The following is an 18,471-nucleotide window of genomic DNA, read 5'->3' as shown; positions in this document are numbered from 1 at the left end:
AAACTCAGGTCAGAAACACTGGACTATGTGGAGTGATAAGATACTTTATAATACAGACTATGTGAAAACACCAACATATCAATGGAACAAAGTAATATGTGAAAATTCTACAATATGACTAAGAAGTTATGCATTTATGATAAATTTTAGAAGTTAGACAAAAAGCAAATTACATTTCTCAATACTGTATTCTTAAGTTTAAGTGAATACATGGGTTTCTTTTTATTTTAAGAGTTCAAGACAATTCTGAGTTTAAAGTGTTTTCATTAGACATCAGAATATTCTCATTAACAGAATAATTGTTTGAAAATGACTTAACAGCATCTAAGAAGAGAACAAATTGAAATAGTGAGGGGTGAAATGGCATTATCTTTAATGTGTATACAATGTGCTTTAAATGTTCTAGTTCTTTTTCTGAGAAAAACATTTATTATAGATGATTTTTTAATAAAATAATTGCACCTGTTTGCTAGCCCAGTTTGAAAAAGTTGTAATGTACCTATTGAAATATGGCAATACCCAAAAAATGACCCTAAATAGATATCTTCCTTCTCATATATTTCTATTAACCCATCTCTGTGATCCCCAGACTGTGGCCTGAGGCAACACATGTGCCTCTGTGACACATGGCAGTTCCTCACCCAGGTCTTGGAGAGAGCCAAATGTCGAATTAGTGTTTTCACTTTCTTCAGATAAGTACCTCGAAGTGTAATTCCTGGATCATATAGTAGCTCTATTTTTAATTTTCTGAGGAATCTCCAATATTTTTTTCCGTAGTGGCTACACCAATTTGCATTCCCACCAACAGGGTATAAAGGTTCCCTTTTCTCCACATCCTCACCAACGCGTATTATTATTATTTGGCTGCGTTGGGTCTTTGTTGCTGTGCGCGGGCTTTCTCTAGTTGTGGTGAGTAGGGGCTACACTTTGTTGTGGTGCATGGGCTTCTCTTTGCAGTGGCTTCTCTTGTTGTGGAGCACAGGCTCTAGGTGCACAGGCTTCAGTATTGCAGTACGCAGGCCCTAGAGCATGCGGGCTTCAGTAGTTGTGCCACATGGGCTCAGTAGTTGTGACCCGTGGCCTCTAGAGTACAAGCTCAATAGTTGTGGTGCACGGGCTTCGTTGCTCCATGGCATGTGGAATCTTCCCAGACCAGGGATCGAACTCGAGTACCCTGCATTGGCAGGTGGATTCTTAACCGCTGTGCCACCAGGGAAGTCCTAGAGTTAATTTTTGTGTATGGTGTAAGATAGTGGTCCAGTTTCATTCTTTTGCACGTGGCTGTCCAGTGATTTGTGTTTTTAAAGATCATTCTGGCTGTTTTGGGAGAATAGACCATAGGTATGATTGGAAGCGGGGAGGTCATATTGGAGTATCTTGGAGTAATCAGGCAAAAGACAATGGTGACTTAAAATCTAAGAGATGTAGAGATGGAAAGATTCAGAATAAATTGCTGGATGTTTTATATAGTTCAACTTAATAGTTTGGAGATAGCGATTGTAGGATTTGCTGCTGGATTGGAAATAGGCTATGAGAAAAACAGAAGAATCAATTTGGATTTGGATCGGGAAAACAAGGTGAGATAGGGGAAGAGGAAGGAACTTCAAATAGAAACAATCAAGAGTTGTGTTTCAAATGTCTCCTGTTAGACATTCAAATGGAGATAGGCAGTTTGATAGAGGCTGTCCACCTCAGGGAAGAGTTTAGGGCTAGAGACACAAATATGGGAATTTTTAGCATATAAATGGCTTCAAAAGTTTGAGGGTGGAGTGAAATTATCTGGAGAGAATATGTGGAAGAAGAGGCTCAGAGAAAACTAGAAGCCTGAAAGAAGAGAATTCCAGCAAAGGGGATTGAGAAGGAATGACTAGTGAGGTAGAAGAAAAACTATAAAAGTATGGTATCTTTGAAGTTCAAAGAAAATAGTAGTTCAAGGAGGAGAAAATCACGCATGCTGCTGGTGGGAATATAAAATGTTGCCATCACTTAGGGAAAGTTTGACAGTTTCTTAAAAAGTTAAATGTAAATTTACCATACACCTCAGCAATTACACTCTTAGATATATACTCAAAAGAAATGAAAATATTTGTCCACATAAAGACTTGTATGTGAATGTTCATAGCCAGAAAGTAGAAGTAATCCAAATGTCCATCAACTGGTGAATGAATAAGCAAAATGTGGTATACCAATGCTACAACATGGATGAATCTCCAAAGTATTATGCTAAGTGAAAGAAGCCAGATACAAAAGACTACATATTGTATAATTTTGTTTATATAAAATGTCCAGAAAATGCAAATCTATAAAGATAGAAAGGAGATTAGTGGTTACTTGGGGAAGGAGCTGAGAATGGGAATTATCTGCAGATGAACACAAAGGGTCTTTAGGGAGTGATGGAAATGTTCTAAAACTGGATTGTGGTAAGAGTTATACAGCTGTGTAATGATACTAAAAATCATTGAATTGTACACTTAAAATGGGTGAACTTTATGGTATTTAATTTATATTGGGTTGGCCAAAAAGTTCATTTGGGTTTTTCCATAAGGTGTTTCTGAAAAACCTGAATGAACTTTTTGGCCAACCCAATACCTCGGTTGAAGCTGTTTAAAAAAAGAGAGATAGAATGGAAGAAGTTCTGATTTTTCCTAAGATGTAAAAAGATGAAAATCTTTTCACTGTAAAAATAAGAAAAAAGGCAGATAAACTATAAAATCAGAACTGTGTGAACCCATCAGAGAGCTGAGGTGACAGGGAAAACAAGTAGCCTGAAATCCAAAGAGAGACAGACCCCTTCCTCTAAGGAGAGATGGGACACTAGGACTCTTTTACCTGTGACAAAGCATAGGAAGAAGACACAGCTGCTATACAAAAGGGATATAGTGGAAAAAGTGAACAATACGTGTGAACAAATGAGGGATTTCAGCAGAGAGATGAAAATATAAGAAAGAGTCAAATGAAAATAGTAGAAAAAATTTTGAAGTACAGTACAAGGGATACAGTCCTTCAATATACTCATCAGTAAATTTAGAGATAGGTCACTAGAAACTACCCAAGCTGAAACAATAGGAGAAAACAAGAATGAGGGAAGTAAAAGAGAACAGAACATCCAGGAACTATGGGACAATATCACATTGGAGTCCAGAAGGAAGGAGAGAATAGGGAAGAAGTATTTAAAGAAAAATTTCCAGGGCATTCCCTGGCAGTCCAGTGGTTAGGACTCAATGATTTCACTGCTGTGACCTGGGTTCAGTCCCTGGTTGGGGAACTAAGATCCCGCAAGCTGCGTGGCATGGCCAAAAAAAAAAGAAAAAAGAAAATTTTCCAAAATAGTAGAAGTTGTCAAACCACAGATCCAAGAAGTCCAGAGAAACCCAAGCAGGATTTAAACAAAGAATCAAAACATCAAGGCATACCCATATTCAAACTGCTAAAAAACAAGGATAAGGAGAAAATTTTAAAGGCAGACAGAGGAGAAAAGAAACATATCCAGAAGACTAGAGATAAGAATTACAGCAGACTTCTTGTCATAAATCATGTAGACCAGAAGATGATGAAATGTCTTTTTAAAGTACTGAATGAAAAAACTGTGAACCCATGATTCTATACCCAGTGAAAGTGCCATTTGAATATAAAGAGAAAATAAGGAAATTTTCAGACAAAGGAAAGCTGAGAGCACATCTCTGCTGTAAGAAATGTTAAAGGAAGTTCTGTGCAAAGAAATAAGCCCAGACCAAAACATGAAACTATGGAAAGAGAGAAAAGGAGGGACGGAGGGAGGGAGGAAGGAAGGAAGGAAGGAAGGAGGGAAGGGAGGGAAAGAAGGAGAGAGAAAAAAAAACTCTGGAAATGGCAAAAATGAAGTAAATATACAAGACACTTTTTAAGTTAATTTTATCACTCTGAAAAATAATTAACTGCCTAAAGCAAAAGTAGTATTGTATTCAATACATTTGTGTACAGTATATTGTAAGGTTTTTAATATATGCAAAAGGAAAATGTAGGACAATAATAGAACAAGGGAAGGTAGGGAGGAGTTAGAAGTATACTGTTGTAAAGGCATTACTACATGTGAAGTGCTATAATACTATTTGAAGGTAGATTGTGATAAATTCAAGATGTATATTGTAAACCCTATGGTAACCTCTAAGAAATTTTTTTTTTTTTTTTTTTTGCGGTACGCGGGCCTCTCACTGTTGTGGCCTCTCCCGTTGCGGAGCACAGGCTCCAGACACGCAGGCTCAGCAGCCATGGCTCACGAGCCCAGCCGCTCCGCGGCATGTGGGATCTTCCTGGACCGGGGCATGAACCCGTGTCCCCTGCATCGGCAGGCGGACTCTCAACCACTGCGCCACCAGGGAAGCCCTCTAAGGAATTTTTTAAAAAGAGCTATCATTAATAAGCCAGTGGTGGAGATGATTATTTTAAAAATCAATTACTTCAACATAATAAAAGCCACATAGAAAAATCACACTTAGCCAACATCACACTCATTGGTGAAGGACTGAAAGCATTTTCTTTAAGATCAGGGATAAGACAAGGATGTTCACTTCTACCACTTCTGTTCAACATAATATTGGAAGTCCTAGCCAGAGCAATTAGTCAAGGAAAAGAAATAAAAGGCGTCTAAATTGGAAAGAAAGAAGTAAAATTATATCTGTTCTCAGATGACATGATCTTATATGTGGAAACCTTTGAATCCAACCATTTCAACAATTATATTAAATGTAAATGGTCTAAACACCGAAATTAAAAGACATTAAAAGTGATAGATATGTGAGGGACTTGGAGAAGACTAGGTCAATATTTAGTGACCTGTCAGATTTGAGGTTTGAAGAAGAGGTTTTCTGACTCCAAGTTCTAGGATTTGGTTACTTTCTGTATTACATTTTCAGTGAGTAGTTTACCCTGTTCTTCTCCATTTTATTTATACTGTGTCTTGGACTTTAAACTTTCCTTTCAAACTAAGATCATGATCCTAACCAGTATGTTTTTTAAAAAAAACATATCTAACATTAACACATTTTAACCCAAACATTTATTTTTATTATTAATGTATAGTTTTACCAAGTAACATTAAACTCCTTTCTAGGGGAAGTAAGAATCAAGTTCTTAGTGCATCTCCCTATTTTTTTCTCACTTATTTTATCTCAGTTATCTATTGCTATATAACAAACTCCCCCACAATTTATTGGCTTAAACAACAATTGTCTTCGCTCACAGTTCTGTGAGTCAACAATTTGGGCTGAGCTCAGCCAAGCAGTTCCTCTGTTGGTGTCTCATGTGGTTCCGGTCATCTGGTGGCTTAACCAGGACTGGGTGGTCTAAGATGGCCTCACATAGATGTGTAGGGTGTAACACTGGTTGTCTTCTGATCCATGTGTCTCTGGATAAGTTCAGGTTTCTTCACCTAGCAGTTGTAGCTTTCCAGGAGGGCGAGAGCAAAAGCTGCAAGGTGTCTTCAGGACTAGACTTCGAAGTCACACAACATTCCTTCTGTGGCAAAGCAAGTTACAAGGCCAGCTCAGATTCAGAGAGTGACAGACAGACTCCACCCCTTGTTGGGAGTAGCTGCAAAGAATTTGTAGCCATTTAAAATCTACCACATTAACCTTTTGTTGGTATAGTTGGTAGTTTAAGTTATTTTTGACATATAATATTTATCCTTTATTCTCACAAATATTTATTCAAGTTTACTTGTTGCATGTTAATTTAATTTCACTCTTTGTTCATAGTTTATTCTCTTAGAAAGTATCTTTCTCTCACCTCTTAGAAAGTACCTTTCCATCTGCTTTCAAAACCTTGTCATCTGTGTGGTGATCTTAACAGCTGTGAGACTTTGCTGATGTTACTTTTGGCCTCCCGTGTCTTAATATATTCCCTGTCTTAAAAGAGATTTTTCTTGTATTTATAATTTTATATTTATTATTTTCTTTTTAGCTTCTCCATTCTTAGAGATCTGAAAAATGAGATCCAAAGACATTCTTGTATTATAACCTTCTTTCTTTTTAACAGAGTGTAAGATCTTGTCTTTAAAGGTTTAAAACTTGACAAATAAGTGTCTGGGGTCATTCTTTAAGGATAATTGCTGAGAAATATTCTGTGCCCTCTTGTTAACCAGGCTGAAATCATCCTTCACCTCAGAAAATTTTTCTTTGAATTTTTTCCCTCTGATCTTGATTTGTATAGTCCTGACATTTTCTCTTTTCTTTCTTATCCTTATTATCTCTGCATTGGAAACCTTTTTTTCTGTTTTTAGGCTTATGATTCTAGACTTTTAATATGTCCATTTGTATAATTGGGATTTTCTGTATTAATGTATTTTTAGAATCCCTGACTTTGTGCTCTGCAGTATCAACTCTGCTTTTTTGAATGTTCATGGATATTTAGTTTAGTATTTATAAGCTGGGTACAGGTTTATATATCATTACACATTCCTTTTGGAATATAGTTATTTCTCTTTTAAATCCCCTTTAGGGCCTCCCTGGTGGCGCAAGTGGTTGAGAGTCCGCCTGCCGATGCAGGGGATACGGGTTCGTGCCCCGGTCTGGGAGGATCCCATATGCCGCGGAGCGGCTGGGCCCGTGAGCCATGGCCGCTGAGCCTGCGCGTCTGGAGCCTGCGTGTCCGGAGCCTGTGCTCCGCAACGGGGGAGGCCACAACAGTGAGAGGCCCGCATACCGCAAAAAAAAAAAAAAAAAAAAAAAAAAAAATCCCCTTTAAAGTAGGCATTATTAGTTCATTCCAAGACATCTCATCTTTGTGTTTAATAAATGTATCTTTTTTCCCCATGATGAAATTGGGAAATTATATTTAGAAGAAATAAAAAAGATTACCCATGGTTTTGCCACTCTAGAAACAATCTCTATTATACCATATTAACTTGTTTCTTTTCAGCGCTTTTTTAGGAATTTTTATTTGAAGTGTAACACCCATATTGGAAAATGCACATATTTTAAGTGTGCAACTCAGTAAGCTATCAAGAAGTAACTATACCTGTGTAACTACCATTTAGGTTAAGTATGGAACACACTACCAGCATCCCAAAAAGCCCACTCATGTTTCCTCCCAAATCTTATACCCCTTTCTCCTTCCCAAAGATAAGTACTCTCCTTTTCATTTTGTTTCAGTGGAAGATGCTTAGATTTGGTTCTGATTTAAACTAGTTCTGTAGGTGTGTTTGACTTTATTGATGTTTTAGTAAAAAAAATTAGCAATATGTGTGTGTGTGTGTGTGTGTGTGTATATACACACACACACACACACACATAGAATCATTATGCTGTATACCTGGAACTGATGCAATATGGCAGTTGTATCTCAATTAAAATAAAATAATAAAGAAACAACAACAAAAATATTAGGGTATCATTTAAAAATTCAGCTTATGTTTTGATTCAAATCCCTATTCCCACAATCTTAGATATCAGGTTTACAGGTTGACAGTGGATAAAATATTTTAAGATTCTCAGTATGAGGTTGGAAAATCAGATTTTGAAGATGGCTAGCATTACTGGTAGTTAGGATATATGTGTCCTGTTCACCTTTAATTTGAGGTGATATTTTCTGCATCTGTCGCAGACTAGCTTTAGACTTGAAAAGAACACGTGCCAGAAGTACCCAGTGTCCTCAGGCATTAGTCTCTGTTGTTTCCTCTTTGATGCTTTCAGAATTGTGTAATTTTTAGCTTAAAACTGTATAACAAATGCTTGTTTTCCTCCAGCCATAAAACCTTCCCCAGGCCCAGCTCCGTAGAATCTTGGTGTAACCCTGTGTCTACTGCCCCCTGCACTGCATGGGCTGCCCTTGCAGTGCGAGCTTCCGAAATTGTTGACGCCTTAGCCTCTGCTGCCTCTGGGCTCCCATTCCTGAATCAGTCATTTACTCTCTTATTCATTTTTCTTTCTTTAGACTATAGAGCATTGCTTCATAAAAAACAGCAGACTTGACACACAACAAGTTACTTTTCAAAAAAACTTCATTTGGGCTCTTGGTCCTACTCAACTTACCTCTGAAGTCTTTTTGATTTTGTAACCCATTCTCCACAATATCGTTCCTCAACCTTCTGCAGTATCATTAACACTCCAGACATTTGTCCTTACCTCCATTCTTATTGTCAAAATAGACAAAAATGAATATCTTCTTCCAGCGCTATCACCTCAAAATATTTATGTTCCATCTCTCTTTTTCCCCTTTCCATTAGGTTCCTAATTTTCTCATTGGCTTCTTCATCCAGGTCAATAATCCACTGGTTTTTGTTTTGTTTTGTTTTTTGTTTTTAGACCATCAGTCAGTTCTTTTCTCTATTTTCAAAACTCACTTGATCCCACTGTCTTACCTCCCTACCAGTAAATTCAGTTTCTCATCTATTATTAGACATCAAGAATTAGTAGTTTACCTGTTGCTTTTAGTTTCTCAAAGTCAACATTCTCTTTTAAGCCCCTGCATCTGTCTTCCTTTCATCATTCAATTGAAGTTAAGCCCCAAAAGGTCACTAGTAAGAGCTCCTGAAAACCAGGTTAGCCTTTTCTCAGACTTTTTTAAGCTATATAATGTTAATTTTTTTAAAAGAAAAATCTTCCCCTCCTATTGCTTTAATGCTAACCATGCTAAGCAGTTTTCCTTACCTGTTTGCTAAATATCTCCATCTCTTAGGCCAGTTTCTTCCTTACCATCCTTCCAAAAGCAGATATTCTCCAATATACAAGTCTTAGTCCTCTAACTTTTATGCATCTTCTTCTTGAAGTTGGTGTTTAATTATATGTTAGTGATGCTTGACCCATTTATCCAATTGCCTTTACTGTGTGATCTCAATAGATGTTATTATATACTTATCCTTCGGTATTCCTAACGTGGTCAGTTGATTGCATCATGGGGCCAGACTAGAGACCTGGGAAACCATCCTAGTTTTCTTGTTTCTCTTTGCATCCCTAAATTCAAATGGGCATCAAGCTTATGAATTTTTCCTCACCAATATCTCTGAAATGTGGACCATACTATTCTAGCTCCACTGCCTTAGATAATCATTTATTAGTATCTCTGCCATGGATGACTGTAGTAATCTCCTAACTGGTCTCTAAGCTCTTTCCATCATTCCACTGATTTCCTAGCACTGCTTATGGGGAGAGCTCTCCATAATGCAAGTCTGATTTTGTTAGTCCTTGACCTGAAATATATCAATGGCCCCATTAAAGGCAGCAGCAAGATGAGGTTTGCAACCCTTATTACTGTTAATCAACATGGTTCTAAAAATTGTAGCCAATTAGTAATAGGAGAAAACAAAATGGAATATAAATATTTTTAAAAGGTAGAAAATTTTATCATTATTTATACTTCATACTATTGTCAAATGTTATAATCCAAGAACATCAACTTTAAACCTATTAAAAATAATAAGTGTTTGATAAGATCAATAAAAATATACAAAAATGAATACCATGTGGATACCAGTAATCATCAGTTAGAAAATAAAATGGCAAAAATTACTTTTACATGGCAACAACTGTGTGTGTGTATGTATGATACATAGAATAAAAATTTTTAAATGTGCAAGACTCTAGATAAAGAAAATTATATACCTTCACTAAGGGACTTTTAAAAAAGACTAGAATAAATGAACAGACATATCATGTTCTTGAAACAGAACGTGTTTTTTTTTTTTTTTCTTACAGCTGTCATTTTTTTAGGCCTTTCTTATCTTATAAAGATATTACGTTTGCTTCCTAACAGGCCTTTCTCTTTTTGGAACGCATGGTCAGTCACTCCTGTGATTGCTCTTTAACTAGTCTGACCATTAACTTTCTGCCATACTAGTTACATACCAGTTTTAATTTACAAATCAACATAGCTAAATTGTCATTCTCATCATGTCCTCTCAGAAAACTTTCAAGAGGCAGCTTATTACCTCCATAGTAGAGTCTGAACTGTTAATCTTCCTTTCAAGACTCAATATAATCTATGTTGCTTTCTAATTTTATTTCTCAACCATCCTATGTAATCTCCCTATTTCATACCAGTTATATTTTATTATTTGTGATCTCCATGTGTTTGCCACTTTTTCCCTCACTGTCCTCCACTTCTGCCTGGGCAAAGTATTTCTGCCTTTCCAAGTCCTGGACAAGGTCTTCTATTCCTTCTCTCCTTTCTCTTCTTTTTCTTCAGTAAATATTTGAGTGCCAGCCATGTGTCAGGAGTTACATAGTGAATTTATGCAAACTCCCTGATATGTATGTACTAAATAAATGTTGAATGAATGAATGAATGAATGAATGAAAAGACCTTTTTTTAGTATATTAGTCAACACTTTCCTTACTTTTACTTAAACTTCATACTGATTAACATAATAAACCACGTTCTTCTCTGTAGTCACTTCCTTCCGGAAGCTGGTTGAGTAAATAAGACGTATTTTCTTTAGCCCGTTATTTAATACATTGCAACATAATGTCTGGGCTGCTTTTTCAAAATTTAGAGTTGACTGTGATTTCTTTCATTCTCTTTACATCCCTCTGCTTATTTTTCTTGTTCATTTTTGCTAAAGAGGTCATATGTCATACAGATAATTATAGTAGTTTGAACAAGTTTCCCACGGACAAAAGCAATTGTCCACAAAATTGAGAGAAAGGAGTATAATGATAAATAGGAAATGGAAAACTTGTCAATAAAGTAAATCTCTTAATGGGTCTGTAGGGCTTCTTTGTTATATTAACAGCCATATTAAATCATTTGAAGTAAGTTACCTTATCAGTGGCATGTGTAAACATTTTAATAAAATGGAGAAAATTGATAAATTAAGGAATATAAATTCATTTTCTAAATTATACATGTATTTAAAGTCTGATATTTTCATTATAATGTTTCCTTTTCCAGAATTTACATTTATAGGATCATTATTATTGAGGATGTTTTGTAACAAGTCTTACTTGATCCATCAGTGATAAATTTTTATTATAAACTCCTTATTGACTGGATTTGTTTCTTTAATACCCTTGGGTCTACTGTAGAACTTAGCCCAATACTTTGCACATAGGAAATGGTAAAATATTTGTTTAATACAGTTGCTCTCAAGCATTCCATGTATAACAATGTCATGATGTATATGCTATAGCTGTATTCAGAAATTAATGGGCTATAGTGATAGATAATAAATTTCTATTCAGTTTTTCAAGAATGTTTCATTATATGTTTTAAAGAAATTGACATATTAGGGTAGTAGCAAGAAATTCATATTTCTAATTAGTGTGCTTATTCTTAAAACGTAGAAATATCTATTGTGCTGTTCAAAGTAAAATTGAAATAACTAAAAATAGAAGTTATGTGGACTCTTACCCTATTAATTATTTTCTACTACCCTAGGAAATAGCAGCTTTTAAAAATAATAATGAAAAAGACTGATCCTGTCTTCAAACTTTACACTAAACAAAGTATAAAACTTTTTGACAAACCAATTTTCCTATAATGTCGATAATTTTCATTTTGAGTTTTATTGAAAAGGTTTGCGTGTTGATCTCAGACTAAAGGAAACTGAGAGGAGATAGGGATGAAGTGTACTACAGTGGGGGCTTGCAGGTTAAGAAATACATTTTCTACTTGAATACCCTTGCAGAAGATGTAGAGACTGGAGGCTCCTACCCTGTGGTGTCCACATGCACAGTCACCACAAGGGGAGAGGGTCACACAAGATAGACCTTGGCAGCCAGCCTTCAAGAAACCCTAGACGGGAGTCAGACAGGAGCCAGAAAAAAAGCCTCTCTCAAAAGATTAAGAGTTTCCTCAGAGGACTTATAATGCAATTTAGTTACCTTTAAGCTAGAACTTTTAGTTTTACATTTCTTCTTTTTTTGTTGTTGAAGTATTGTTGATTTACAATATTGTGTTAATTTCAGGTGTATAGCATAGTGGTTCAGTAGTTTGGCAGATTATATTCCATTACAGGTTATTATAAGATAATGGGTATAATTCCCTGTGCTGTACAGTATGTCCTTGTTGTTTATCTGTTTGATATGTAGTAGCTTGTATCTGTTAATCCCATACTCCAAATGTGTCCCTCCTCTCTTCCTTCTTCCCTTTGGTAACCATAAGTTTGTTTTCTATATCTGTGAGTCTGTTTCTACTTTGCATGTATACCCATTTGTAGTATTTTTTAGTTTCCACATGTAAGTGATATCCTATGGTATTTTCTTCCTCTGGTCTTCATTTATTCTTATTTATTCCACTGCCTAGAACACTTTCCTTCTCTCCATTGTACCCCTGCCCCACAAACAAAGGCTCTCTGGTTTAGGCATACTTCTTTAAGCCACAGCTTAGATAATATGTCCTCCTGAAAGCATCCACTTTCCTCACATTTGGTTATAGTGACCCTTTTCCTATTTCTACTAGACCCTGTCATTCCTCTATCATTGTTCACATCACTCTGCACTGTAGGTGTCTATTTACTTATTCATCTCTCTGCTGGACTCCAGACCTGTGGGGACAGAGACAAGGACCATCTTGTTTACTGTAATATCTCCAGCATACTTCTGACACAGAAGAGGTGCTCAGCAAATATTTGTTGAATAAATGGATGAATATAAGTATATATGTATATGTGTATTATATTTTAGATAGCTTCATAGTGCAGAGGAGTATTTTACTAACAGCTCCTGGGACATAAAAGAAAGCTCCCTATGAAACCTCTAATTAATACAGGCAGACCTCGGAGATATTGCGGGTACGGTTCCAGACCACCACAATAAAGCGAATATCTCAATAAAGTGAGTCACACAAATTTTTTGGTTTCCTGGTGCATATAAAAGTTATGTTTACCCTCTATTGTAGTCTGTTAAGTGTGCAATAGCATTAGGTCTAAAAAAAAGTACATACATTAATTTAAAAAATACTGTATTGATAAAAAATGCTAACCATCATCTGTGCCTTGAGTGAGTTGTAATCTTTTTGTTGGTGGAGGGTCTTATCTCAATGGTGACGGCTGCCGAAGGCTGGGGTGGCCGTGACAATTTTGTAAATAAGATAGCAGTGAAATTGGCCATATTGATTGACTCTTCCTTTTACAAACAACTTCTTATACTATGTAATGCTGTTGGATAGCATTTTTACCCACAGTAGATCTTCTTTCAAAATTGGAGTCAATCCTTTTAAACCCTGCTGCTGCTTTGTCAACTAAGTTTATATAATATTCTAAATCCTTTGTTGTCATTTCAACAGTCTTCACAGCATCTTCAACCAGGAATGGATTCTATCTCAAGAAATCACTTTCTTTGCTTATCCATAAGAAGCAACTCCTCATCTGTTAAAGTTTTATCATGAAATTGCAGCAGTTCATTCAATTAATCACAATTCAATGAGGCTCCACTTCTAATTCTAGCTCTCTTGCTGTTTCCACCACATCTGCAGTTACTTCCTCCACTGAAGTCTCCAACCCCTCAAAGTCATCCATGAGGAATCAGCTTCTTCCACACTCCTGTTCTTGTTGATAGTTTGACCTTTCCCCATGAGTTACGGATGTTCTTAATGGCATCTGGAATGATGAATCCTTTCCAGAATGTTTTCAGTTAACTTTGCCCAGATCTATCAGAAGAGTCACTATCTATGGTAGCCTTATGAAATGTTTTTCTTAAATAATAAGACTTAGAAGTCGAAATTACTCTTTGGTCCATGAGCTGCAGAATGGATGTTGTGTTAGCAGACATGAAAACAACATTAATCTAATTGTACATCTCCATCAAAGCTCTTGGGTGGCCAAAGTGCATTTCCAATGAGCAGTAATATTTTGAAAGGAATCTTTTTTCTGAGTAATAGTTTTCAATAGTGGGCTTAAAATATTCAGCAAACCATTTTGTAAGCAGAGGTGCTGTCATCCAGGCTTTGTTGTTCCATTTCTGGAGAACAGGCAGAGTCAATTTAACATAATTCTTAAGGGCCCTAGGATTTTCAGTATGGTAAATGAGCATTGGCTTCAACTTAGAGTCACCAGCTACATTAGCCCCTGATGAGAGAGTCAGTCTGTCCTTTGAAGCTTTGAAGCCAGGTATTGACTTCTCCTCTTGAGCTATAAAAGTCCAAGATGGCATCTTCTTCCAAAAGTAGCCTGTTTAGTAGTCTAAACATTGGGAGTCTGTTGTTTAGTGTAGCCACCTCATTATCTTAGTTTGATCTTCTGGATTAACTTGCTGTAGCTTCTGTATCAGCACCTTCTGCTTCAACTTTTATGTTATGGAGAGGGCTTCTTTCCCTAAACCTCATAAACCAACCTTTGCTCCTCCAAATTTCTCTTCTGCAACTTCCTCACCTCTTTTCGTTTCTTCATAGGATTGAAGAGAGTTAGGGCCTTGCTCTGGATTAGGCTTTGGCTTAAGGGAATGTTGTGACTGGTTTGATCTTCTATCCAGACCACTAAAACTTTCTCCATGTCAGCAATAAAGCTGTTTCACTTCCTTATCATTCATGTTCTAGAAAAAACTTTACCTCCCCTGATGAACTGGTAAATTTATTATGCTATTTGCTTATCTTACATTATTGTTTGCATTTGTCAGCTCTGCTGTCAGAAGGTGGAGATAGAGCTCAATTTCATATGCCATTTTAGCAGTTATTCTTAGCCTATTTTTCCTGGTATAATTATCGGCCTCTTATCCCCATTTCATGTGTGTTCTTTTAATGAAATGGCTTTTCTGTGGCCATGTTGAAGGATACTTTTCAAAATGGCAGTCATGGCTCTCATACAAATATAGCATGAACCTGTGTCAAAGACCTTGTGTAACTTGTGAAGGATTTTACAACTAGCTCAAAGGAGCCAAAGAAAAAACACATATAGGCAACTCCTGAATGTGAAAATGAATTTACTAATAGGTGCAGAACCGGTCAGTATCTATAAGGCAGTAACATTTAATGATTAGAATCATCTCTTGGGAGACAGGATGAGGCATCAGTTGCATCTCCACAGGACAACCTTCATTTGCAATTTTAATGGCTGAGAATCATTTGATTACTATCAGTTTTCTATAACTTTAGAGTTGTAAAATAATCCAGTCAAAGACATTGTAAGGCATAGACCCCTATAGAATCAGGTAACCCTGTGGGGCTCTAGGACAATGCCAGCATTCTGCTGAAAGAACACCTAGCAATCTTTTTGCTGATTGCAATCATTCACAGTTTTTCCTGACAGCAAGGTAAGGAGCAAAGAAATGAGTCCTCATATAGGAGACTGAAACGGAGAAAGAGGATCTTCGGTAGATGCGGAAGGAGATATCCTGTTATCGTCTTCTCATTCTCTATGCTGAGTCTGGCCTTGAAGGAGTCTTCATGGCAGGAGTGCATTCCCGGGGATGGGAGGGAAAGATGGCTTGTTGTGGAGAAGCAGGATGGGACCTGGGAAAGATTCCTTGCTGTGTTTGACAAGCTAAAGCAATGAGTGGATCTCATCCAGTAAAGCAGATTTTTTATTATCATGTCATCTGCTTGTTTATTTTTTGGTCTTTTTGTTAACCTTATTTTTAGCAAAGTCTTTTTCTTTTTTTTTTAAACGTCTTTTAGGCTGACCTCAGATAGGCAGTATGGGAAATTAAGAAAAAGCCCTGGGGGCTTCCCTGGTGGCACAGTGGTTGAGAATTTGCCTGCCAATGCAGGGGACACGGGTTCGAGCCCTGGTCCAGGAAGATCCCACATGCCGCGGAGCAACTAGGCCAGTGAGCCACAACTACTGAGCCTGCGCGTCTGGAGCTTGTGCTCCGCAACAAGAGAGGCCGTGATAGTGAGAGGCCCGCACACCGCGATGAAGAGTGGCCCCCGCTCACCACAACTAGAGAAAGCCCACGCACAGAAACGAAGACCCAACACAGCCATAAATAAATAAATAAATAAATTTTTTTTAAAAAGAAAAAGCCCCATGTTTACCCTAAGTTATAGAATGCCTTTAAGGCCATTGGGGTGGTGATGGTAATTAATGAGTGCCCCCTAACCCCAGACCCACAGCGACCACACGGTCACCTTTCTTTACCAGGAAGTCTCTACAGTGCCTTCCTTAGAGAATCTGGAGCTGCATTGTTAGTTTACTAAAGTGTTTCTTACCTTATTATTAGTTTTTTGATTGTTAGCTTTTTAAAACTTAGAGCACTAGATGGGGTTTAATTAATTAGTTAATGGAGAAATAGTGTTTGCATTAATTTGAGTCAATCTATTCATAATTCTGTATCATTGCAGTTTTAGGTCTTTCTCATATTACCAATTAATGTAGTATAGAATTATGAACATTTGCTGATTCAGTGGCCTTGACATCTGTTAGTTATAAGTTCTGAGTAATTAAGAAGCTGGATTGAAGGGTGCTAAATAGGGATTCAGAAAGGTAATTTATGGATACCTTATATTAGAAGCTTAAGTCTCATTTCTCTGATTCTCTTCTCCATAATAGTTGACACTTAACATACAGAAAGGCCCAGCACTTGGAAAAAAATATACATAGATGAGACGGATAAATTTGTCTAATGATCTTTGTATTCTGTGGTATAAAAATTTACAATTGCAGGATTAGGCAAATAATGAGTGTCACTTGGCCTTTTGTGAGGCACTATTTTCCGTGGACAGACTCAACCAATTTAGGTTCTGCTTCCAACTCTGCTGCTCTAGTGTGGTTATGAGAAAAAGTTAATCTCTGCAATCTTAATCTATAAAATACATTCTTTGAGCTAATCTTCATTGTGTCATTGTTATTACATGGGCCATGACATGGTCCATGCCCTCAAAGAGCTGAAGACACATGTGTCAATAAATAAGCACAGCTGATTATTATAGGTATAGTGAATGACTTCACAGAGGAGGTAATGCTTAAACAGATTCTTCCCAAAAGAGTTGTCATCTCCAGGCAAAACAAGGTGAGGGGTAGGGGGAAAGGGAAGGAGAAAGAGGTTATTCGGCGGGGGTGGGGGGGAATCAGCGAGAGGATAAGAGCACAGAGGCATGAACAGGATGCCAGGATTTGAGTGTGTGAGCCTGGTGCAGTGAGAATAAAAGAAGTGGGTAGCAACCAAATCTTGAAGAGTCTGGTTTTTAATGCTTAAATAAAAAAACGTTTGACTGAAAGGTCTCTAATGCTTTCTCTAGCTTGGATTCTGATCTGAGATATTGTTAATGAATGATAAGGAGTTAATATGTTCTGATTAATCTGAGCAGTTCCTGTATTCTATAGTGACAGCCAGGTAATTAGATTGACCAGGACTGTGAGTTCCCTTATATAACTTTCAGCCTTTGCAACCATTAAAGGACGCAAAATACAGCGCAAATAACTTTGGTCAATTCCCTCTCCTGCTACTTCATCCTTCATGTTACTATCTACATTTTTTCATTTCTTCTTCTTTTATTGTGGAAAATTTCAAACGTATAAAAAGCAAACAATAGGATAATGCACTTCCATTATCCAGCTTCAACAATTATCAACATTCTTGTTTTGTTTATTCCTCTACTCATGTCCCACTCCTCATTCATTATTATTATTATTGCTCTTATTGTTGTTGTCATTATTATTCTTACTGTTTCTAGGTATCATTTACATACAGTGAAATGTACATATCTTAGATATAGGTTTTTGACAGATACACTTGCGTAATCTACATCCCATCTCAATACAAAACATTTGCATCTTCCTCCAAAATTCCCTTGTACCCCTTTCCAGACTTTCCCTAGCCCCATCCCTCCCTCCAGCTGAAAAGACAAAACAAACCAAAGCCCTAATTTTTTTTTTTCATCTTAGATTAGTTTTGCCTGTTTTAGAACTTACATGACGGAATCTCCTGAATGTACTCTTTCGTTTCTGGCTTGTTTCACTCCACTTATTATCTGTGGGATTCATCCACATTGTCGTGCCCATCAGTAGTTCCCTCCACTGTGTTGCTTAGCAACATTCTGTTGCATGAATTTACTACAATTTGTTACCCATTCTTTTGTCTGTCTTTTGGTTGTTTCCAGTTATGTGGTATTGTGAATGAAGTTGCTGTGTACGTCCTTGCATACATTGCTTTGTGAAGATGTTTTCATTTCTGTTGGAAACCCCTCTAGGAATGGAATCACTAGGTATATGTTTAACTTTATAAGGAATGGGCAGTTTTCCAAAGAGTTGTTATACCAGCAAGGTATGAAAGTTAGAGCTGCTCTGCATCCCTGCTAACATATGATATTGTCTATCTAAAATTAAAATTTTAGCCATTCTCATGAGTAAGTAGTGGTATCTCATGGTGGTTTTTATTTGCATTTCCTTGATGCCTAATGATGGTGAATATTTTTATGTGCTTATTGGTCATTCATATATCTTTTTTTATCGGTTAATAAAAATTTTTTGTGTTGTCTTTTTATTATTGAGTTATAGTTGTTCTTTATATATTGTGGATGCAAGTTCTTTGCCAGATATATGTTTTGTGAACATTTTCTCCCACTCTGTGTTTTGCTTATTCGGTTTCTTAGCAGTGTCTTTTGATGAGCAAAAGTTTTATTTTT

General features: G+C 36.8%; 1 protein-coding gene across 1 annotated transcript in view; it reads left to right on the top strand.

Moving 5' to 3' along the window:
• Positions 1–18,471, top strand: part of PEX7 (peroxisomal biogenesis factor 7) — an 85,360-nt gene that overhangs the window by 64,459 nt on the left and 2,430 nt on the right. The gene's annotated exons all lie outside the window — the stretch shown is intronic.

Source organism: Mesoplodon densirostris, chromosome 12, assembly GCF_025265405.1.
Source record: "Mesoplodon densirostris isolate mMesDen1 chromosome 12, mMesDen1 primary haplotype, whole genome shotgun sequence".
NCBI lineage: Eukaryota > Metazoa > Chordata > Mammalia > Artiodactyla > Ziphiidae > Mesoplodon > Mesoplodon densirostris.
The sequence above is the reverse complement of the archived record's forward strand: the minus strand, read 5'-3'. Positions and strand labels throughout refer to the sequence as shown.